We start from the raw sequence: 25,396 nt of genomic DNA on the forward strand, positions 1-25,396 counted from the left end.
TGGATGGAAATATATCTTCTTGTTGATCAATTGGTTGGAAAAAATATAATTTTGTAATAGAAATCATGTTGTAATTATCTCTGTTGTAACTTCTATCTGATCTGTCTCTATTTAAATGAAAACAGAGATCAGAGAGGGGGATGGAAAAATGATGGAGAATAGAGGATTTAGAATTAGAGATTTAGAATTAAGAATTTATGATAGGATATGAGGAAGAAAGGATTGTTTCATGCTGTAAGTCTCAAAGCTTCAGCTGTTGTAATTATTTCACCATTTAATGATTAATACCTGATTTGGGAGTTGTTGTTCATTCGCCTTATGTGAAGTAGCCCAGCAGCGTCCGCTGGTGGCTAAGGGCCCAGCCTCTGGTGGAGTATGCTGTTGCTGTATTTTATCTTTCCGATTTCTACCGTGTGATGGTTTAGTTTCCTTCTCATTTCTTCAAATTGTGTTATTCAGCAATCTTTTGTTTATGAACATTTTGCAGAATTGTGAAATCATAATTGGATTGCGTAGTGACAAAATTATTAATTATAACTTGAATTGTCCTGCTCTTAATTCTAATCTAATACTGCACTGTCTGATTAAGACTGTGATTCATTTAATTGCTATTCATTTGTAATTGCAATTGTTGTTCAATTATGTTACTATTCAATTATAACTGCAATTGTTGTTGCTTTAATAACTGCGATTAATGTTCATGCTGCTGGGTTAAGGTTGTTGATTCAATTACATCTGTAGTTGCTGCGTATTTTTATTTCATTAGCTTTGTTGTTCAGTTTTCCAATAGATTTAGTTGTTGTTCCTTTTCCGCAAGGATTTGTTTTTGCCTTTTAAATGTTATTACAGCAAGTGTGTTTATTCCATTTCTGTTAGCAGCATTATTGATTTATCATTTTCAATTTATTGCTTTAGTATGGTGTGAGAGATCAACAACTGTAAAGGACATTGGCTATTGCTGCCTAAGTTCTCAGATTGTGGATCTTATTTATGCTTGATTTAATTTATATCAGTTAAACAAGGATAGAGTTTTTTTGTTCAATCCTATTTATAAAAGTAGACGATGTTCCATTTCTTGTTATTCGCATTATCTTTGCTTTGGTGTGCAGAAGGTCTGAGACTATAGTGAACATTGACATATGTTGTCTAGTTCTCAGTTTGATGATCTTTCTTTTGAGTGCCTTTTCAATTGCATCAATCTCTAGAGGAATGAGTTATTTCTACTGTATCCTCAATTGATGTTTGCTGAGTGAATAGTTGGATTTCAGAGCATTTGAGTTTATGTTATTGTTAGATTTCTTTTTCAAGATTTTATTTACTTTTGGGTTTTAAGCACTATACTGCAAAACATTACTCTTAAGTAAATAGCCGCCTCAGACTGAGTACACTCTTGAAATAAGAAGTCGTCCTTGGGTTGATAATTAATGTGAAGGTAATTAGGAGTTAAAAAGACACCTTTTTATCGCTCCACATTTTGGCGTCGTCGCCGGGGAGAGTGTAGCCATTTTTAAAAGAGTAGTGTGCATCCGATGAGTGTTTGTTAGGAAAGAATTGGGTATTAAAAACGGAAGGTAAGAACCTACGTACGGAGCATGTAAAAGCCCTGCTCCCACGCCCGCTTTTCAATAGAACTGTTAAAGAACTTAGAGTAGAAATAGATGTTTGAATTTTTGTGTGAATGACTAGAAAAAAAGATAGAAATTTTTAAAAACGAATCACATGATTTAACTCAAGTGGTGATGTAAGCACCACCCATTTCACTAACTAATTGATAGGAACATTTGAAGAAGGAGCCTCGAAGAAACACATGAAGAACATCTTCTATTATGGTAAGAAATGGCTCACATTTTTACTTTTGAATTTCCTATCAAAGATCTAGGAGGAGTGACAAAAATGCACATAATTCCCCCATCTTTACCAAATTTTCATGGTTTAGCAAATGAAGATCCAGATACATTCTTATTTGAGTTCGAAATACTTTGTAGAGGATATGATTATTGTACTAATGATCAAAGATTGAATGTGTTTCCTCTTACTCTAAAAAGAGCAGCTCTTCGATGGTTCATGAGCCTAGGTGGGAATTGCATCCAATCATGGGAGGACATGAAGAACATATTCTTGAAGAAGTACCAAGACTATTGCAAATCCAATGAAGATATTTTCAGTATGATACAAGGGGAAGATGAAAGTTTGGAGGACTATGTAGATCGATTTCAATACAACCTTCAAAAATCAAAATATAAACATTTGGAAAAAGAGATCTTAAAAACACTCCTTCTTAAAGGAATCAAAGATAAATTTTTAGAACTCTTAAATCTGATAGGAAAAGGTGATGTTTTTCAGTTGTGATATGATGATGTTTGTGAATTGTGCATAAGGTATTCAAGAGGAATCTCCAAGGCTGGTAAGAATTCTAGAGATGTTTGTTCTTTCTTTTCCAAATCTGCTACAAGAATAGGAGACATAAGAGCTGAAATCAATGATTTACTTGAACATTTTAAAGTTGATTTTATTACCTCTCTAAGTTCAAAATTTGATGCTTTGTAGGTTCATAAAAATCAAGAATTTGATGAAGTGTTTTTCACTCATGACCGAAAGGAGCATACCATAGATGGTTACTCTTCCTTATCTAGGATGGAAGTATCATATCAAAGAGGTGAGGAAGCCGCAGCAAGGTCAAAACCATGGAAATCATGGCCTACAAGTATGGTTCGAAACACTTCTTCTCCATTCTCTTACTTGCATAATCCATTATGGAATACTCATGTTCTAGGGCAGCCATGTCAATTTCAATATAACCACCAATCTTATCTACAAGTTTGGCATGGTTCACCTTATGATTGCATGACTACTCTCCCTCATCTTGTAGCACAAGCACATTCTCCATATTCTCCACCAGCTCTTCCACAACATCCTGCTTGCATATCAAATTTATCCACTCAACCCAACCAACCACATCATCACAATGCTCCATTCCTTACACATTTTCCTGCTCAACTAATTCCACACCCTCACCACAATAAACCAGTACAACATGCTTACAATGTTGAACTTCCAAATTTACCCACCCTTCCCACCCATTCTATCTCACATGCGCCATTAGAGAAAACTTACAATGAGATTCAGAATGTTTTAAATTCAAAAATTGTAGAAGCTATGGAAGAAAATGAGGTTTCTTATAGTATGTATCAACAAGCTATTTTAAAAGCTCAAGAACTTCATGATCTGATGGATATGAGAAATCAAGAAAGTAACGGATACATTGAAGATTAGTTTCACTCCATTACTTTTTTGCAGCATTGCTCCATACTTCAACAATTTTTGGCTCCATCTTTTCAAGGGAAGTTGGCTTCTCATACCCTAATTTTTATCAATATGCATTTTTCAAATTTGGGTATGTGCATACATGAAGCCCTATTTCGAAGATGGTTCCACTGGAAGTACTCATATACGTAGTCATATTCATTTTTCAAATCAAAATAGTTAGTGTAGAAAATAAAATAAATAAAGGAATAAATAAATGCTTTTTGTTTTTTTATGTAAAACTAGTTGTTTTTTGTTACAACATGCTATCGAAATCAACATCGGTGATAAATGTTTCAATTAATTTGTGTATGTAGATGAATTATAATAGAAATAATAGTTCTACAAACATTCATATTCATTTTTATCACCAATTTGAAAAAAAATTCTTGAATATCATTTTTTTGGCTTGCGGACTTGATGAAATTTCTGGAAAAACAGTCGGGACAGTCATGTTTTGAGGGACCAGGATGCAATATTTTTAGAACCTATTTCTATCCTAAGTAGCCCTTGATCTCTACTTTCCAGTCCAATTTGAATCACTCAATTTGGATTTGAAATGAAAACGTTAGAACCAAAACATTGACAGGGTGTCTAGCGGGCAGCTCAAGAACAGAGTTGGGACAGTTAGTTTTTGGAGGCCTAAATGAATGAATTTTGAAAACCTATTTCTATGGTAGATTCCCCTATGAATCTAGTTTCCAATGCAATTGGAAGCACTCATTTTCAATATTGTATGGGAAAGTTATGATCAAAATACTGGCTGTCTATCGTAAATCAGCACTCTTAAAACTCCGCCTTTTCGGCTGTTCTTTACAGTATTTGATCTATCAATTCTTCTTGTCTTCAAAACCTGTTTCTATTGGAGATAAATAAATGAATCTATTTTCATTTTCAATTTTAATCATTCGAATCTGACATCAAACGAAAACGTTACGCTTGAAATATCAACTGTTGGTCTAAGCCGGGTAATCGAAAATGACTCTGTTATGCAGGTTGTTCTAACTAAAATTGACATATCATATCATTGAATATTTACAACCTGTTTCTACTGGAGATAAAAATTTGAATTAGCTCTCATTTCTCTTTGGAATCACTCAATTTCGATGAAAAACAAAGAAGTTGTGATTAAAACACTGCAGGTTAGCATGATTGACCACTGCTCTCCCGCAGGTAACAAATAAATTTTACTTTGTTATTTTCTCCGTGGATTTGTTCTACAGAGTAACTACTTGTTATTTTTTTTGCATAATTCTTGGATTAGGGGAGCCCGCGCACCTCTCTTTCTCCATGATTTAATGTTTTATTGCAGGTAGATACTCGTTTTTTGCAGGTCTTGGGAAAATAAAGAAGGTCAATTTATGGACGAGTGATTTTTGAAAGAAATTTTAAATGAAACAAAGGAATTTCATCCAACTCATTACCCAACGGATTCATAATAGAAGAAATGAAGAATTGATTTCCATTTGAAGATTCATGTCTTGTCACTGTTGCCAAAACATTTTTCAAAGAGATCATTTTTTTTTTTACATAACATCATAACTGTTGTAACTTAATTTACTTATTTACATACTGTTTTTTCAAATAAAATGTTGTTTCCTTTCTGATTTCTCTTATATTTTGTGTTTCAGGTGTTGCTTCATTCAAATTGTAACATATCTTCAGCATCAATGCCGTGAACAACTAATTTGTTTTTTTTCATGTTTGCATTTTATGATTGTCCATTCTGTTGTTCCTTTTTCACGTTTTGCTGTTCATTTTCGAAATAGAGCAGCACATTTTGCTGTTCCTTTTCGAAATGGAACAGAACTTCTGCACTTTCACGTTTTGCTGTTCCTTTTCGAATGGAACAACACTTCTGCACTTTTCATTTTTGTTGTTCCTTTTCCAAAGGAACGACACTTTTCGTTTTTGCTATTCCTTTTCCAAAGGAACGACACTTTTTCATTTTTGTTGTTCCTTTTCCAAAGGAACGACACTTGCATTTTTTCTGTTCCTTTTCCAAAGGAACGACACTTTTCATTTTTGTTGTTCTTTTTCCAAAAGAACGACACTTGCGTTTTTGCTGTTCCTTTTCCAAAGGAACAACACTTTTCATTTTTGCTGTTCCTTTTCCAAAGGAACGGCACTTGCGTTTTTGCTGTTCTTTTTCCAAAGGAACGACACTTTTCATTTTTGCTGTTCCTTTTCGAAAGGAACGACACTTTCATTTTTGTTGTTCCTTTTCCAAAGGAACGACACTTTTCATTTTTGCTGTTCCTTTTCCAAAGGAACGACACTTGCGTTTTTTGTTGTTCCTTTTCCAAAGGAATGACACCTTTTCATTTTTGCTGTTCCTTTTCCAAAGGAACGACACTTGCATTTTTGTTGTTCCTTTTCCAAAGGAACGACACTTTTCATTTTTGTTGTTCCTTTTCCAAAGGAACGACACTTGCGTTTTTTGTTGTTCCTTTTCCAAAGGAACGACACTTTTGATTTTTGCTGTTCCTTTAGAAAAGGAACAGCACTTGCGTTTTTGCTGTTCCTTTTCCAAAGGAATGACACTTTTCATTTTTGTTGTTCCTTTTCCAAAGGAACGGCACTTGCGTTTTTTCTGTTCCTTTTCTAAAGGAACGACACTTTTAGTTTTTGCTGTTCCTTTTTCCAAAGGAATGGCATTTGCATTTTCACACTTTTTTATGTGTATTTTTGCTTTTTGGTGTGCATTTCCTTTGCTGTTCCCTACATGGAACACCACTTTTTGAGTGTTTTTGTTGTTCCTTCAAAAGAGCAACCCTTTGGGAGTATTTTTGAGAGCAACATTTTCTTCCTCTTGTGGGATTATTCCTAGTTCATCTCAACCACATTTTACTGATTCCCCTTCATGGCATGAAGTACACTATTTTTATGAGGACAAGAATTATGGATTCTATTGAAGCGAGTTAATATCATTCACGTTATGATCTTTAACAGGACAACTCCTTGATGATAGATTATTTTCAAAAGGGACACAATTATTTATATACTACTTTACTACATTGTTTTCTATTGAACATGATATTGGTTGATCATCTTAATACCATGCTGGTTCCACCCTTCTGGATTATAATCTTCTCTGTCTGTAATAAATGAGATTATGGGTATATTTTTCTATTGACATGTTCAACTTCTTCCACCATCCCTTCTCTTAAGGAGTACTGAGCCTCCCTCTTTTGATCATAAAAATGTGTGATAATAACAAAATTTTGTTCGCAGATGGAGGATAGGGGGTCTCATTACGAGCCAGCTTACCATGTTCATAAGGTTGTAACAAAGTGACGTTCCCATTATGGCCACCACACCAGGGTTATGATCCATTGGATAGCCAAATATCCTTGAAACAGGAGGTCTCATCACGAGCCGGCCTGATCACTTTTGCTACATCCCAGTGAATGGCAGTGTGGTTATCTAGTTACCACGCCAGCACATTGATCTCTTCCTTAGAACAACACTGTAACTCTCCATTTATAAATTGAGGATCCTGGCTCATATGGGTTAAAAAGCAACCCTGCCGAGGCTATGGACGCCTGCTGGCAGTAGAGGCTCTGCTTATGGTATTGAAGTTATATCTTATCGTCAATTATTACTATAATACCCTTTTCTTATTTTTTCTTTTTATCAGAGAAGTTATTTACTTAATTTTCCTTGTTTTGAACCTTTATGCATGAGAAATTGTTTTCAGATCAATCGCATCATTTTCAGCTAGAATGCTGTCAGTCAAGCATCTTTTTGGCATATTGCTGTCATTTTTCTCTTTTTCATAACTTATCATCAATCCAAAGCGTCCTATCTCTTATTCATAACTATCTTTACACACTCTACTCTCACTATAACCATAACTCCCACTGTCCTATCATTGATATGTGTACTCTGCTTCATTTACTGTTGTATTGTTCATTCCCTTGCCTTATCATCAACACAACACCTTTCATATGCTTTATGGTCATGGGATCCCTTTTTCAATTGGAGGGGGGAATGTATGCATTATGGGATTACATGCGATATGATTACTGCACTCTGCGATAACTTGTTGATTTGACAAAATATCAGTATTGCATGTATACAAAAAATTTTCTGATTGAAATTTTTGCATGCATCTTATCTGTTGCTATCCAAAACTAACACTATGGATTCAAGAACATTGTATGCCAAATAGTGCTTTGTTTACAGGAAAACAACAAGTATGGGAAGAATTCTATTCATAGCATAACCACACTATTGCAACTAACAGAAGAGACTCGAGCAACTCGTGAACGTGAACAATTCTTCAGACATGATGTGCTTGCCTGGATTCCACCTTTTGCATCAATTTTAGCACCAACTCTACCTACATCAACTTCAACAAATGCTAGTACATCTATGTCATTTTGGAGGTAAAACTTGAGATAAAATAGCATAGTTTTCTGATTTATTACGAATTTAGGAGAATTTAATGAAAATCCATTTTGAGCATTATTTATCATCCTTCATTCCACATCTTTACCACTTCCCTTTTTTTCAGCGACATATCATATTTCAGTTTGGGGGAGTGTTCCTTTCATTCATTTCTTTCTCATGACCATGTCTTTATCATCCATTGATATTCTTATTCATTCTCAACACCTCCCTTATTCCATGCTATTTTACACCAAGCATAGAATTCAACAGCTGGTAGCAACCACCTCTATTTGTTTTCTAGCATCGCATGAGGGCATGCTAATTCTTCAGAGAGGGGGAGGAATTGCTACGCATGATGGATGTTTTCTACTTTCTTCCTCATTTAAGGCATACAATTTCATTTTTACACAGTGCATAAATTGATTTCCATAATATTTTTAAAACTATGAACTCAATTCTTGTGATTTTTGGAAAACACAGACGTATCATTAATACAAACCCAGACAATTTCAAGTAATATTGGTTCATAAAATTTCAGAAATCGTGCACTCTCACTTACAACCATTTTGTTTATATCTCATGATCCGTTCATCAAAAAGATTTGATTTTTGGATCATAGAAGCATTACTATAGTAAAAATCTACTTGCCAAATTTCAGCAAAATATGGTTTGTAAATAGTTAATGAAGGTTGCTGTTACTTATATCATATTTTGTTGCAACTTCATATGCACATAACTTGAACGTCAATATAAAAATTGTTATGCCTTCATCAAGATTGCTAAAATTGAATATTCATTAATTAAGGAAGAATTCATTTGTTCTATCCATTTCATGAGCTGGGATGAATAAACTTTTATTGCTTGGTTAACACATGGGTTTTGTCTTTGGGTTGCACGAAGACATGCAATATATTCAGTTTTTGTTGCATGAGGACATGCAACATATTGAGTGTGGGGGTATGTTGGGCCGTTATTATGCCATTATTATTATCACTTTTGAGCGCTTATTTCACCCATTTCTACCATTCTTTATCATATCATTTATTATAATTTATTATATAAATCCAATTTATAATGATTTATGCTCTTATGAATGAATATTATTTATTCTCCTTTATTTCTAATAAATTGATGATTATGCATGATTTTATCCATGATAGTTTTAATAAATTGGTTGTAACATTATGCACCATTTTTAGCCTCCAAGATAATTTCGAGATTGAAGATTTGATCATTAAAAGTGCCAACTCATAAATTCGCTGGAATAAGAAGTGATAGTTTTGCGGTTGAGATTCTGAGCAAATGAAGACGAATTTGGAAAATCTGGAACATGGGTTTTGTCTAGAACGGACACAATTAACATTACGAAAGAATGGCTTGCCCAAATTCAGCTTGTATTGATAGAAACGCAGGGTTCTTTGAGCACGATTTTCTCAGATTCGCTGTGTGGCCGTTTTTCCAAATCTCAGCTGCAAAGCCAAATTCGCCTTGCTCTTGTTGAAAGATGGATGGAAATATATCTTCTTGTTGATCAATTGGTTGGAAACAATCTAATTTTGTAATAGAAATCATGATGTAATTATCTCTGTTGTACTTCTCTCTGATCTCTCTCTATTTGAATGAAAACAGAGATCAAAGACGGGGATGGAAAAATGATGGAGAATTGAGGATTTAGAATTAGAGAATTCATGATAGGATAGGAGGAAGAAATGATTGTTTCATGCTGTAAGTCTCAAAGCTTCAACTGTTGTAATTATTTCACCATTTAATGATTAATACCTGATTTGGGAGTTGCTGTTCATTCGCCTTATGTGAAGTAGCCCAGCAGCGTCCGCTGGTGGCAAAGGGCCCAGCCTCTAGTGGAGTATGCTGCTGTTGTATTTTATCTTTCCGATTTCTGTCGTGTGATGGTTTAGTTTCCTTCTCATTTCTTCAAATTGTGTTATTCAGCAATCTTTTGTTTATGAACATTTTGCAGAATTGTGAAACCATAATTGGATTGCGTAGTGACAAAATTATTAATTATAACTTGAATTGTCCTGCTCTTAATTCTAATCTAATACTGCAATGTCTGATTAAGACTGTGATTCATTTAATTGCTATTCATTTGTAATTGCAATTGTTGTTCAATTATGTTACTATTCAATTATAACTGCAATTGTTGTTGCTTCAATAACTGCGATTAATGTTCATGCTGCTGGGTTAAGGTTGCTGATTCAATTACATTTGTAGTTGTTGCATATTTTTATTTCATTAGCTTTGCTGTTCAGTTTTCCAATAGATTTAGTTGTTGTTCCTTTTCCGCAAGGATTTGTTTTTGCCTTTTAAATGTTATTACAGCAAGTGTGTTTATTCCATTTCTGTTAGCAGCATTATTGATTTATCATTTTCAATTTATTGCTTTAGTATGGTGTGAGAGATCAACAACTGTAAAGGACATTGGCTATCGCTGCCTAAGTTCTCAGATTGTGGATCTTATTTATGCTTGATTTAATTTATATCAGTTAAACAAGGATAGAGTTTTGTTGTTCAATCCTATTTATAAAAGTAGACGATGTTCCATTTCTTGTTATTCACATTATCTTTGCTTTGGTGTGCAGAAGGTCTGAGACTGTAGTGAACATTGACATATGTTGTCTAGTTCCCAGTTTGATGATCTTTCTTTTGAGTGCCTTTTCAATTGCATCAATCTCTAGAGGAATGAGTTATTGCTACTGTATCCTCAATTGATGTTTGCTGAGTGAATAGTTGGATTTCAGAGCATTTGAGTTTATGTTATTGTTAGATTTCTTTTTCAAGCTTTTATTTACTTTTGGATTTTAAGCACTATACTGCAAAACATTACTCTTGATTAAATAGCCGCCTCAGACTGAGTACACTCTTGAAATAAAAAGTCGTCCCTGGGTTGATAATTAATGTGAAGGTAATTAGGAGTTAAAAAGACACCTTTTTATCGTTCCACATACATCACATGGTGAACCTTAAAGGCAAACTTCTTAAGAAAGATCAATTGTAAAATAAACCTCAATGAACATAAAAATGCTTTGGAACCTAACGCACAACATTTAGAAGTCTAGGCTAGAGACGTATTATGGCGTCGTAAAGCCTGGTATCTATCGCTTTCATCGTAGGTTGGGTGATTCCTCCTCTTTGAGATGACAAGTGCCAATACGAACTTGTGCTCCCACGTACCGTCGAGTATATTGGGAGACCACAATAGGCTACATCCTTTATCCTTAGGAAGACGTGTCTGCCGCCCTATCAATCACAATGCACTGAACACAACATTCGGGAAGATTGACTGTCGTACCGTAAAAAGTATTCTGCAGTTTTGCGATTGATTTGGTAATCCCTCTGTCTAGATTTCCAGAGAAGTCACTTTCATTCCTTTTCAGACTCCTTAAAAGAAAAGGTCCATCTGAGCACTTGTCACTTCAAGCTCATTAAAAATCAAAGGTGACTGGAGTCATCTTTAGCTTTTTCTCGACTCTTAAAAATTGAAAAACAAGTTGTGTCAAAGCATCATAAAATTTATTTTAATCAGAATAACGTCATTGTTCCCTCGTTGGTCCTAGGTTGAGAAAATGGAATCTATTAATCAAGGATTTCCCCTTGAGGGAAGTCCTAGTCCCTTTTCCTCCTGGGGAGATGTTGGTGCTCCACACATGACTACATTGTCCCTTCAAGGACTCACAATTGGTCTGCTAGTATGGCTTTTCTCGACCTTTGTCGTTCAAAACACTGCAATTCCTCAGCAATCAAATCAGCAACCAGATGATATTGAAGTTTCTCCCCCACCTTCTACTTCATTTGTTTCTCCCTTTCCTTATTCCTCTTCGCTTGGTGAAGCTAGTAACACTAAAAACCAAGTAACTAAGAAGAAGAAGAAAGGGAAGGAGAAGAAGATGAAGAATCCAACGGTGAAAGGGGGAAACCATGCATCGTCTGGCAAAAATCCACACACTACACCTTCCAAACCTAAATCTCCATGTGTCATTTGAAAGGGAGACCACTATCATTGAGATTGTCCCTGCATCCCATGGATCCTAAGGGACTGGTCTCCCCGCTTGCACAATTCGGTGTCTTCAACCTCTGACGATCACATTGAGAGGACACCATCAACTAGTGAAAATGAAGTCAATGGATAGAAAGGAAGTTCTAGATTTCCTTGTAGGTTGTGTGAAGGCGATCATGCCCTCCACCATTGTCCTTTCCTAGATGAAGCTAAAAGAGTCTTAGATAACCATTCTGCTTCATCACAACGACTTCCTCCTGGATACAAGAAACTCTTGCCGAGTCCATCGCTAGTTGAAAATATGACTGACACACCTTTGTTTTCGGTTGAAGCACCTACCATTGAATATAAACCCTTTGAGTCCACACTAGACCAAAGTCAACAAGTTGAGACGACAGTCGACCCAACCTTCTCTCTAGAAGGTCCACCTTCAGATGATATTGTCACCAAAGAGAATGAGAATGACACCGTTCAAATTCTTTTCGTTAACATAGAATCTGATGAACATGGGGGCAATCTACCCATTCCTTTACCACAGGAAGGAAGTTCGTCAACTTTTGAGCCTTGGTTGTGTTCTTACCATCACCTCCACTCTTTTTTAGTTAATCATATGCCTCCATTTGATTGTTTACCCTTTTGAGGAACAGCTGTGATGAGTGATTCTATTAGCCACCTTCTTTATACTACCATGATTGAAAAGTTCCAAGCCTTACTTGGAACCAGTTGCTATCCAAAAACATCACTCGTTCCTAAAAAAATGAGTCTCCTTTAAGCTCTTTTCATCTTACTCGTAAAATATGAAAATATTGTCGAGCAATTGGCCTCTCTAGCTCGTTAAAGCAATCAGAAGTTCCAGCCCTCCTCTAGATTTTAATCTTTTTGGACCTGAGGGATCATTACACAAAAAGATCGAGCGCTTGTCTTGTTCAGCTCGTTAAAACTATCGAAAGTTCATCCCTTTCGTATTATTTTATACTTTTTCGGACTTAAGGGATTATATTACGAAAAAGGACTACTGTAGTTGCCTTTACGTCTCCTTTTAGACTCTCTAAAATTGAAAAGTACTAAGTTATCTTTGTCATTAAACTCGTTAAAACAATAGCGACAAACTTGTCCATGTAGACAAGAGAGAGTTTCATTGTCGCTAGGCTCGTTAAAACATAGTGACAGGTTTGCCTGAAGGGAAAATTATAGAACAAGCATATGTTATCCTCCTCAAGCTTGACAAAAATAAAGAGGTATTGGTCAACAATCACTGGGAAAAAGGGAAGAAAACTTGAATAACTTCATTGGTAGAACGTCGCTCTTAAACATGTGTTATGAAACTAGCTCACAAAAAGATAGAAAAGAGAGATCAACGCCTTAGAATTCAGCCTCTTTGAGGGGGCAACCTCCTTTACATTACAAAAATGAGCAATTCTTGGATGATTCAAATGACAAAACCTCCTTTCTATATATACGAGTCTAAGGAGTCACAGTATAACCCAGCCGACCTAACAATAATAATATAAATCCACAAAAATAACAATAGAGGGACTCTATGGGGCACAGTAATAACAATATGGGGACAATAGGGGCACAAAAATATTAATAAGGGATACAATACAATAGTAATGGGGTAATCACTAGTATTATAGGGACCCGACATGCCCCTCTCCTTCAAAAAAGTGTTGTCCTCAACGCTTGAGTAGTTCTGGACGCTTCTGTATAAAATTCTCATCCTCCCATGTGGAATCTTCAGTGGATAAGTTCTTCCACTTGATAAGATACTCTGAAATTGATCGATTTAGTAACTGTCGAGTTCTTGTTTCTGTGACTACTTCTGGTTCCAATATAATTTTTCCTTCCTCGTCAAGTTCTGGAAATATTGTTTGAACTGGGAGCTTGTCGCCTATAACCTTCTTTAAACATGAAACATGGAAAACTGGGTGCAATCGAGAAGCTGCAGGGAGCTCCAATTTGTATGCCATAGTACCAATCTTTTGCAACACGTTGTACGGACCATAATACTTTGGTGATAATTTATTATCCTTCTTAGCCTGCTTGAGGGACATTTTCTTATATGGTTATAACCGTAGGAATACCCAATCACCTACATCAAAACTTCTTTCACTGCAATGTTGATCTGCCTGTTGTTTCATTCTATTCTGTGCCAACACGAGGTTATCCTTTAAGAGTTGGAGGACTTGTTGTTGATGTTCGATGTGATGTTCCACTGCTTGAACCTTCAAATTTTCTCTTAAATATGATGTGATGGATGGTGGTTGATATCCATAAAGTGCCATAAATGGGGTCATTTTTGTTGTTGTATGGAAGGAAGTGTTATACCACCATTCAGCCAGAGGCAACCATTTGTCCCATTGTGTCTGTTTATCAAATACAAAGCAACGAAGATATCCTTCCAAACACTTGTTTGCTCTCTCAGTTTGCCCATCAGATTGAGGATGATAAGATGAGCTATGAGCTAACTGAGTACCAAGACAAGAAAATAATTCTGTCCAAAAATTTCCAGTGAAAATGGGATCTCTGTCACTTACAATAATCTTTGGGTTTCCATGTAACTTTTGAATTGTTTCCATAAATGCAGTAGAAACTATACTGGCTTTAAATGGATGTGATAATGCACAAAAGTGTGCATACTTGGTAAGTCTGTCAACTACCACCATGATGACACTCTTTCCCTCAGACTTGGGTAAACCTGTGATAAAATCCATTGAAACCTCCTCCCAACGTTGGCTTGGAATGGATAAAGGTTGTAATAGACCCGATGTCTTAATTGTTTCAACTTTATTTTGTTGGCAAACCAAACATTCTGCCACAAACTTTTGAATATCTGATTTAAGGCCCTCCCAAAAAAATTCCTTCTTAACCCTATGGTAAGTTTTTAAAAATCCTGAGTTCCCTCCTAAGGGAGAAGTGTGCAATTCCATAAGAATCTTTTGTTTTAGCAGGGAATTCATAGAGAGGTATAAGCGATCTTTGTACCATAACAAATCATTTTGCCAGCTAAATGTATCAAACGTACTAGAGTATTGTTGTAACTTTTGAATAAGTGCCCACACTTCTTCATCATTCTTCCATTCCTCCCTTGCTTCATTTATCCAATCTGGTTGGATAATAGAAATGGTGCACAACAATGCTTCCACATCCTCAACCTTTCTTGAGAGTGCATCTGCCACCACATTTTGCTTCCCTTTTTTGTAGATGATTTCAAAGTCATAACCCAACATCTTTGTGACCCACTTTTGTTGCTCTTCAGAGGATAATCTTTGTTCTAAAAAGTATTTAAGGCTATCATGATCTGTTTTTACCTTGAAGTGTCTTCCCATTAGGTAGGGTCGCCATTTCTTAAGTGCATGGAGTATTGCCAACATTTCCTTCTCATAAATAGCTTTGTGTAAAAACTTTCCCTTGATTGGACGACTTTCAAAAGAAATGGGTCTTTCATCTTGCATTAAAACAGCACCAATTCCATTTCTTGAAGCATCACATTCCACAATAAAGGTTTTTGTGAAGTCTGGAGTAGCTAAGACCGGTGCTTGGCACATTGCCTCTTTAAGATGCTTGAAGGCCTTTGTTACTTCTGGAGTCCATGAAAATGCATCTTTCTTCAATAATATTGTTAGAGGTGCTGCTATTCTCCCATAATTCTTAACAAACTTGCGATAATACCCTGTCAACCAGAGAAATCCTCGCATATGCTTTATGGATGTGGGGATTTTCCATTCCTTAATGGCTTTAATTTTGCTAGGGTCTACCTTGACTCCTTCATGAGATACAATATGACCCAGATATTCCACCTCTTGTACTCCAAAGAAACATTTGGATCTTTTTGCATATAATTGTTTCTCCTCCAATAGTTGTAGCACCCTATCAACATGTTCAACATGATCCTTCCAAGACTTGCTGTAGATTAGTATATCATCAAAAAATACTAACACAAATTTTCTAAGGAATGGTTTGAAAATGGAATTCATCAAAGCTTGAAATGTTGAAGGTGCATTGGTAAGGCCAAAAGGCATGACCAAAAATTCATAATGACCCTCATGAGTTCTAAATGTTGTTTTCGGAATGTCTTCAGTCTTCATTCTGATTTGATGATCTCCTGAACGAAGATCCAACTTGGTGAAGTAAATTGATGCATGCAATTCATCCAGTAATTCATCAATGATAGGAATGGGAAACTTATCTTTAATAGTGAGCTTGTTGAGCTCCCTATAATCCGGACACATGCGCCATGATCCATCCTTCTTGTGCACCAATACTACTGGAGCAGAGAAAGAACTTTGACTTGGTTGAATTATACCAGCCTCTAGCATTTCTACAACCATACGTTCAATTTCACTCTTTTGGGCATAGGGATATCTGTATGGCCTGATGTTTGGAGGAACACTTCTTCGAATCAGATGAGTAGCATGATCATGATCACGAATAGGTGGGAGACCTTTGGGAGTCTCAAATACGTTGGAATGATTGTCCAAGACTTTTTGGAGATCTGGAGAAATAGATGATTCCAATGTGGAAACATCTAGCGAACATAATTGTGCAATTACACCTCTTTGTTCCCTTTTTAGAAGCTTTGTCATACCGTTAGAGCTAATTATCTTTCCTGGTTTCCCTGCAATACCCCTTAATTCAACTTCCTTTCCTTCCACAGAAAATTTCATGAAAAATTCTTGAAAATTAAAAGCTATTGTACCCAAGGATTGTAGCCATTGGACTCCTAGTACAACATCAGCATCTCCCATTGAAATGGAAGGCATTGGGCTAGTCAATACATATTCTCCCATGGATAGCTTGATATTATGGCACTTTCTAGAGCAATTTATTGTTCCTCCATTTGTAACCATCACTTGACACTCTGGTGCTGGATATAAGAAGCAATTCAATTCTTTTGCTACCTTACAATGAATAAAATTATGGGTACTTCCTGAATCAATCAACACTATTACCTTTTTCTTCTTGATTTGTCCTTCTATCTTGATGGTTTGAGGAGTGGTAATTCCTACCAATGCATTACAAGATATGGTCGGATTCATTTCTTCTTTATCTAGACTTTGTTCCTGGAGTATATCCTCTTCTTTTGATCTTTCTTGCTCCTTTTCTTCTTCCTCTTCACAATCTATATAGAATAATTTCTTCTTAGCACACTTATGACCTTTAGTGTATTTTCTATCACAACTGTAACAAAGCCCTTTTGCTCTTTTTTCTTCCAATTGTTGTGGTGTCAACCTTATAGGTTGTGGAAGACTAGGGGCAACAACACTTCCATCTTTATAGTTGTGAGTGGTATGCTTCCTGGTTGCCATAATTTTGCTTTCCATTTTTCTTGCTAACCTGAATGCCTTCTCTAATGAATCAGGTTCCCAAAGGCAAACATCATGTTGGATATTATCCTTTAAAGTCCCTATGAACACATCAATCCTATGCTCCTCTGGAATATTTTTTACCCTTATGTTCAATTTTTGGAACTCCTCAATGTGCTCCATTATTGAACCCTTTTGTTTGAGACTTATCAATTGGCTAAAAAAAGTGTTGCTTTTTGTATCCTCATAATGTGCTGTCAATTCTTCCGTAAAAATTGCCCAAGTGATAATTTGTTTACGAGAGCAAAGCCATTGATACCATACAAACTGATTTGGTTCCAAATATAAATTGCAATACGTACCTTTTGTGTGTTTTGCACATTATTGAGATCGAAAAATTGCTCCATCTGTAATATCCATGTTGCGGGATCCTTGCCATCAAACTTCCTCATATCGATTTTTGGAATATGGTGGGTCTTTGATCCAACATTAGAGTCTATGGAATCATGATTAACATTTCTTTTGTTCTCATCATGAGTTTCCTTTATTACCCTTTCACCATTAGTGACCATTTCTTGTAGCAAATTATTCATATTTATCTTCAATTCTTCCATCTTATCATCCATGCCATCAATTTTAGCATCCATGTCATTCATCTTAGCCTCCATGCCATCCATCTTAGCTTCTATGCCTTTCTTTAAACAATCCATCTTAGCTTCTACACCTTTCTTTAAACCATCCATCTTAGCTTCTACATCTTTCCTTAAACCATCCATCTTAGATTCTGTTGCTTTTTGTGCAAGTGACACTTGTTTCACTTGGTCTCGTAATTTTGATATATCATGTTGCATTTATTACTCTTCTTCATGAGTCATGCTAGAACTTTCAGGTTGCTTACTAGGTGTTTGCATTTTCTTTTCTCGGGGCATCAATTACTGATTCAAACTAATTTTTCAAACCAAGCTTATGCAAAAAAAAAAAAAAACTACACACCTTTTTTCACTTTGTAGAATCTTGATATTGAATCTAATGTATCTCTACAATTTTGGATCATCCAATTCTGAAATTTTGACTTGTAGTAGCCCTCTGTGTCCTCTCTCCAATGCCACCATTCTGATCCAAATTGGATTCTCCAAGGAAGAGCTATGAAAAATCTCCCAAGATGACCTGATTATAGACTAGTTCAGTAGAGCAAACTTGTACGACGTGCCATGAGTCACTGTTTCGACCTTTGGCACTGAAAAATATATGCAAGGAACTACAGTCTGTCCTCTTTCTGTACCTTCTCACAAAATTTCAATCTGATGCTCAGAGAGAAAGTTATGATGATTTTCCCCAGGTCACCTATTTGGAATGTAATTCAGGAGTCTACAAAAAGACCAACTTCCTCATATCATATCTCCACAAATATAGCGCAAAAAGCTCTGAAATTCGAACCTAAGATTCAGTGTGATTTCTTCTCAAATGGGTTTTTTTAGCTTCTGAAACATTGCAAAAAAAAAGGTATAGCGAAAATGTCACGATGACCTATTTGGAGCAGTGAAACCCTAGAATCCAAAGCTCTGATACCAAATGTTATGAAACCAACTCACAAAAAGATAGAAAAGACAGATCAACGCCTTAGAATTCAGCCTCTTCGAGGGGGCAACCTCCTTTACATTACAAAAATGAGCAATTCTTGGATGATTCAAATGACAAAACCTCCTTTCTATATATAGGAGTTTAAGGAGCCACAATATAACCCATTCGACCTAACAATAATAATATAAAGCCACAAAAATAACAATAGAGGGATTCTATGGGGCACAGTAATAACAATATGGGGATAATACGGGCACAACAATATTAATAAGGGATACAAATACAATAGTAATGGGGTAATCACTAGTATTATAGGGACCCAACAACATGACACTTTCACTCCATCACCATGATTGAGTTGGGTTAGGTTAATCCATTCACCAGTCATATCACCATTGGTCTGCTGTACCATCCATTTTGGGGTTAACGCTACCCATCAATTTTAGTGTCACCGATATGTTCAAGAGAGGTCGCTTAGAGAATTCACCAACCTAGATAATGCCTCATTCGCTGCAATACCTTCACTCTCCATTTTTCATGACCACCACCCTGAACCTTGTATCATCAGATCATTTTCACCTCCAAAAAATCATTTGCTCCGTTCTATGTCATAGATGTGGGATTCATTAAGGCTCTCCTATGACGGGTCACTTCTTGTTGACATCAGCTCATTATCCAATAAGATGACTTAGGAACAACCCTTTCAGTACTTTGAAGCTTGCATGCCTCAATGGCAAGTTTCTCACTTCTGGCGATAGGTTTACATCAATGGCCTTTGACTGAAAGATTTTGCGTGGTGTTCAACATCAACTCATATATTCACACCACATGAATTGTACTGCAGTACCTTGAGGGTCATTATCATTATCGGTGATTCCTCTCGCACTTGTTAACAGCTTACATCATTGGCTGGTAATCAAGCGATGTTTTTCCATGTTCGACATTAGAACATCTTTTCACATGGATCGACTTGTACTTCGGGCGAAGATTGAAGGAGTTTGAAGACCCTGGATCTAGTTTCATCCATTTGGGCTACAATATATATTTAGGAAAATAAAAACATCAAATTTACATCATAGCTGCACAGATAATCATCCAAACTAAGGGATGATGGCTCTACCAGAATCATCAGTCTGCCACACAGACGATTGTCTGTCTTATGTACATGAAAATGAATTTATAAAGCTGAGCATGGGAATGCCCGCCTTGGCTAGATCATGAAAATATTATGAAGATAATGTATTGTATTGTATTTTATTACAAGTCACCTTCTAGTTCAAAAAACCTCGGATCCTCATGATAAAGCATTTCACCGACATCAGAAGATTTACAACCTCATGCTTTAGGGGGCAATCATTATAGACATACTTGGGCACTGCAACCCCAATCACATATGTCCATAAACCAAGGGCTTATAAACCCCTAAATGTGTTGTTTCATATATTAAAGGAACAAGGTCAGCTGATTACATCATTTCCCAGAAGTTCTCCCTGTAAAACTGCTCAGAACTGGTCAAAACTGGACCATATAGACTGCTCCATGCTGAGGGTGCGATGCATCTCACCTGTTACACATGGGGGGTGCAATGCATACTAAAAATTCTTTCTATAGGGTGCGATGAGCGAGAGCAGAGAAATGTCAGAAGCATTTTTCTAGGCGGAAACTCAAAGAATCTTCTAGAAACTGCTCATATGACACTTGCCTCTCTGAATTCGCCTAGGGATGAGTAAGAGATCATGAAATCTCCAAGTGGAACCAAGAAATATTAGTGAAATGACACTAATCAAAATCCCAGAAGTTGACTCACTCACCTGCAAACATCTATATATGGATCCCTTCCTAGAGATCCGGGGGCTGGAATTTTGTAATTTGCAAGGAAGTGTTGTTGGTTTCGCTTTGAAGACATTGTATTATTAGGTGATCTTGCTTTATGAGGTGAAGAGGGCTTTCATGTTGGGAGAATGATGCTGGATCAGACAACTTGGTTGTAATCCTCTGTTCTACTACTTCTATCAATAAAGCTATTTGAGTTTTCCTCCATATGCTTGTATATCTCTGAATCTTGTATTTGTATATGCATTTATATGGTTAATGTACATATGATCCTACATTGTTTATGGTTATAGATCTCTATGCTTTGATGGTATTTTGCTGCTTTGACTCTACAGGTGTTCTTTGAAGCGGGACAAGTGAGAAAGTAGTGGCGAGAGCTCTATCAAGGGAGAGAGGAAACAAGCAAGGAGACTAGCGAAAGACTGAGGTTGGTACTCTCTGCTTCTCTCTCATCTATCTCTCATAAAGGAAAACACAAGTAACTTTAGTTAGTTTTTTTATTTGTTTATTTGTTTGTGGGAAATCCTAGTCCCTTCTCCTCTTGGGGAGATGTTGGTGCTCCACACATGGCTATATTGTCCCTTCTAGGACTCACAATTGACCTGCCAGTATGGCTTTTCTCAAACTCTGTCATTCAAAACACCGCAATTCCTCAGCAATCAAATCAGAAACCAGATGATACTGAAGTTGCTCTCCTTATTCCTCTTCACTTGGTGAAGCTAGTAACGCTAAAAACCAAGTAACTGAGAAGAAGAAGCCAATGACAAAAGGGGGCAAACATGCATCGTCTAGCGAAAATCCACATACTGCACCTTCCAAACCTAAATATCCATGTGTCATTTGCAAGGGAGACCACTATCATCGAGATTGTCCTTGCATCCCACAGATCCTAAGGGACTGGTCTCCCCGCTTGCACAATCTGGTGTCTTCAACCTTTGACTATCACGTTTAGAGCACACCATCAACTGGTGAAAATGAAGTCAATGGACAGAAAGGAAGATCTAGATTTCCTTATAGGCTATGTGAAGGAGATCATGCCCTCCATCATTGTCCTTTCCTGGACAAAGCTAAAAGAGTCTTGGATAACTGTCCTACTTCACCGCAGCGACTTCCTATTGGATACAAGAAACTCTTACTGAGTCCATCGATAGTTGAAAATCTGACTGACACACCTTTGTTGTCAGTCAAAGCACCTATCATTGAAGATAAAACCTCTGAGTCCACACTGGACCAAAGTCAAGAGGTCGAGACGGCAGTCGACCCAATCTTGTCTTTAGAAGGTCCACCTTCAGATGATACTGTCACCAAAGAGAATGAGAATGACACCGTTCAAATTCTTTTTGTTAACATAGAATCTGATGAACATGGGGACAATCTACCCGTTCCTTTACCATAGGAAGGAAGTTTGTCAAAGATTTATCCAGTCGTTTATTCGGTCCCTCCTCCAAGCAATCTAGTCGTTTCCTTCGATTGGAATCTACTAGGGAGACCCCGCATACCATCTAATGTACCATTCCGAATCATAGTACAAGCTTACAGAATGATCATGGTTGGTACTGTCATAGATGAAGGGGCTTCTGTGAGTATCCCTTCCTCAACTACTTGGAAAGCGCTTGGTTTGCCATCGCTTCTACCTAAGATTCGAAATCTGATAGGCTTCACCAAAGGAACTAGTCAACCGTTAGGGATCCTTCCAAATTTGCCTATAACTTTGAGAAGGTAAACCGTTCATCTAAACATAATGGTAGTCCAAGGGCCTCTAGATTACAATCTACTCCTTTGGCGTTACTACATTTATAGCATGGGAGCTATTGTTTCCTCACTCTTTCGAGTGATGTGTTTTCCGCATGAAGGCAAAGTGGTCCACTTAGTTGACTAGCTTTCATTCCCTAGTTCAAACACAGATATTAGTCAAATGCCGTCCCTAACTGGTCTTTTTGCACAAGTAATGTCTCATCAATCTCCAATCCATCCACTTGATGAGCGCAAGTGATTCGGTGATTGTGACTAAAACCCAGGAGGCATGCACCCTGGTCTGCTTTGGCAAGAAAACCCCAGATATAAGGTAGGTTTCCTCGTGGGAATATGACTAGTCTGACTATCCTGTCCATTTAGGAAAATGGATTAGACTAGAAAAGGATTCCCCTATCAAAGGTTAGGTGATTGGAACTTGAATCACCTTCACCCATTTCGATGGACAAAGCTGGGGAATCATTTTATCTACTACGCAGAAGGAACAATCTTGTTAATGCAAGAACTTCTGTATGGTAACCTGGAAACTCTACTTTGCTATACCTGGGGGCATGCAAATCTTTCTGCATACAAGTGAAAAATGACCTTTTATTTTCTTAGTTTGTAGGCTCTCAACCCTTTAAACTCGTAGGTTGGTCGTTCTTAGCTTGCATACAAAAAGCTCTGGAGCAAAGTTTCGAATGGGGCAAGCACCCTAAAAAATGAACCTATCGATGAGACATCCTTATTATACAACTGGCACGAGCAATTTTATGCGAGGTTCAAGCTCGTTAAAAAAAATAAACCTAGAAATGAGCAAATGTTCCCCCAGAGTTTAAGCTCATTGAAAAATGAATCCACCTTCGGTAAATAATCTTTGCGATCACATAATTGTCAGCTTTTGAGCCTTGGTCATGTTCTTACCATCACCTCCACTCTTTTTTAGCCGATCATACGCCTCCATTTGATTGTTTACCCTTTTGAGGAACAGCTGCGACGAGTGATTCTATTAGCCACCTTCTTTACACTGCCATGATTGAAAAGTTCCAAACTTTACCTGGAACCAGTTTCTATCCAAAATCATCACTCATTCCTCAAAAAACAAGTCTCCTTTAAGCTCTTTTCATCTGACTCATAAACTATGAAAAGATTGCCGATCAATTGGCCTCTCCAGCTCATTAAAGCGATCAAAAGTGCCATCCCTCCTCTAGATTTTAATCTTTTTGGACCTCAGGGATCATTGAACAAAAAGATAAAGCACTTGTCTTGTTCGGCTCCTTAAAACTATTGAAAAGTCATCCCTTTCGTATTATTTTATACTTTTTCGGACTTAAGGGATTATATTACGAAAAAGGACTACTAGAGTTTCCTTTACGTCTCTTTTTAGACTCTCTAAAATTGAAAAGGACTGAGTTATCTTTGTCGTTAAACTCGTTAAAACAATAGCGACAAACTTGTCCATGCAGACAAGAGCGAGTTTCACTGTCGTTAGGCTCGTTAAAACATAGCGACAGGTTTGCCCGAAGGGCAAATTATAGAAAAAGCATATGTTATCCTCCTCAAGCTTGACAAAAATAAAGAGGTACTAGTCAGCAATGACTGGGGAAAAGGGAAGAAAACTTGAATAACTTCATTGGTAGCAGGTTTCTCTTGAACATAACACTTTCACTCCATCACCATTATTGAGTTAGGTTGGGTTATTCCATTCACCGGTCATATCACCATTGGTTGTTCGTACCATCCATTTTGGGGTTAACGCTACTAATCCATTTCAGTGTCGCCGATATGTTCAAGAAAAGTCACTCAGATAATTCACTAACCCAGCTAATGCCTCATCCGCTGCAATACCTTCACTCTCCATTTTTCATGACCACCACCCTGAACCTTGTATCATCAGATCGTTTTCACCTCCACAAAATCATTTGCTCCGTTCTGTGTCGTACATGTGGGATTTATTAAGGCCCTCCTACGATGGGTCACTTATTGTCGATATCAGCGCATTATCCAAGAAGTTGACTTAGGAACAACCCTTTCAGTACTTTGAAGCTTGCATGCATCAATGGCAAGTTTCTCACTTCCGACGACAAGTGTACATCAATGGCCTTTGATCAAAAGATTTTGCATGGTGTTCGACATCAACTCATGTATTCACACCACGTGAATTGTACTGCAGTACCTTGAGGGTCATTATCATTATCGGTGATTCCTCTCGCGCCTGTTAATAGCTTACATCATTGGCTGCTAATCAGGCAATGTCTTTCCATGTTCAGCATCAGAATATCTTTTCACATGGATCGACTTGTACTTCGGGCGAAGATTGAACGAGTTTGAAGACCCTGGATCTAGTTTCATCCGTCCGGGCTGTGATATATATTTAGGAAAATAAAAACATCAAATGTACATCATAGCTGCACACATAATCATCCAAACTAAGGGATGATGGCTCTACCAGAATCATCAGTCTGCCACACAGACGATTGTCTGTCTTATGTACATGAAAATGAATTTATAAAGCTGAGCATGGGAATGCTCGCCTCAGCTAGATCATGAAAATATTATGAAGATAATGTATTGTATTGTATCTTATTACAGGTCACCTTCCAGTTCGAAAAACCTCAAATCCTCATGATAAAGCATTTCACTCGACATCAGAAGATTTACGACCTCATACTTTAGGGGGCAACTGTTATAGACATATTTGGGCACTGCAACCCCAATCACATATGTCCATAAACCAAGGGCTTCTAAACCCCTAAAAGTGTTGTTTCATACCCTAAAGGAACAAGGTCCACTGATTACATCATTTCCCAGAAGTTCTCCCTAAAAAACTGCTTAGAACTAGTCAAAACTGGACCACACAGATTTCTCCATGCTGAGGGTGTGATGCATCTCGCATGTTACACATGGTGGGTGCGATGCATACTGAAAATCCCTTCTGTATGGTGCGATGAGCGAGAGCAGACAAATGGCAGAAGCAGTGTTCTAGGTGGAAACTCAAAGAATCTTCTAGAAACTACTCATATGACACTTGCCTCTCTGCATTCACCCAGGGATGAGTAATAGATCATGAAATCTCCAAGTGGAACCAAGAACTATCAGTGAAATGACACTAATCCAAATCCCAGAAGCTGACTCACTCACCTGCAAACATCTATATATGGATCCCTTCCTAGAGATTCGAGGGCTGGAATTTTGTAATTTGCAAGGAAGTGTTGTTGGTTTCTCTTTGAAG

Source organism: Pinus tabuliformis, chromosome 3_2 (genome assembly GCF_031772625.1).
Source record: "Pinus tabuliformis cultivar Carrire ecotype Pingquan chromosome 3_2, CPIR1, whole genome shotgun sequence".
Taxonomy (NCBI): Eukaryota; Viridiplantae; Streptophyta; class Pinopsida; order Pinales; family Pinaceae; genus Pinus; species Pinus tabuliformis.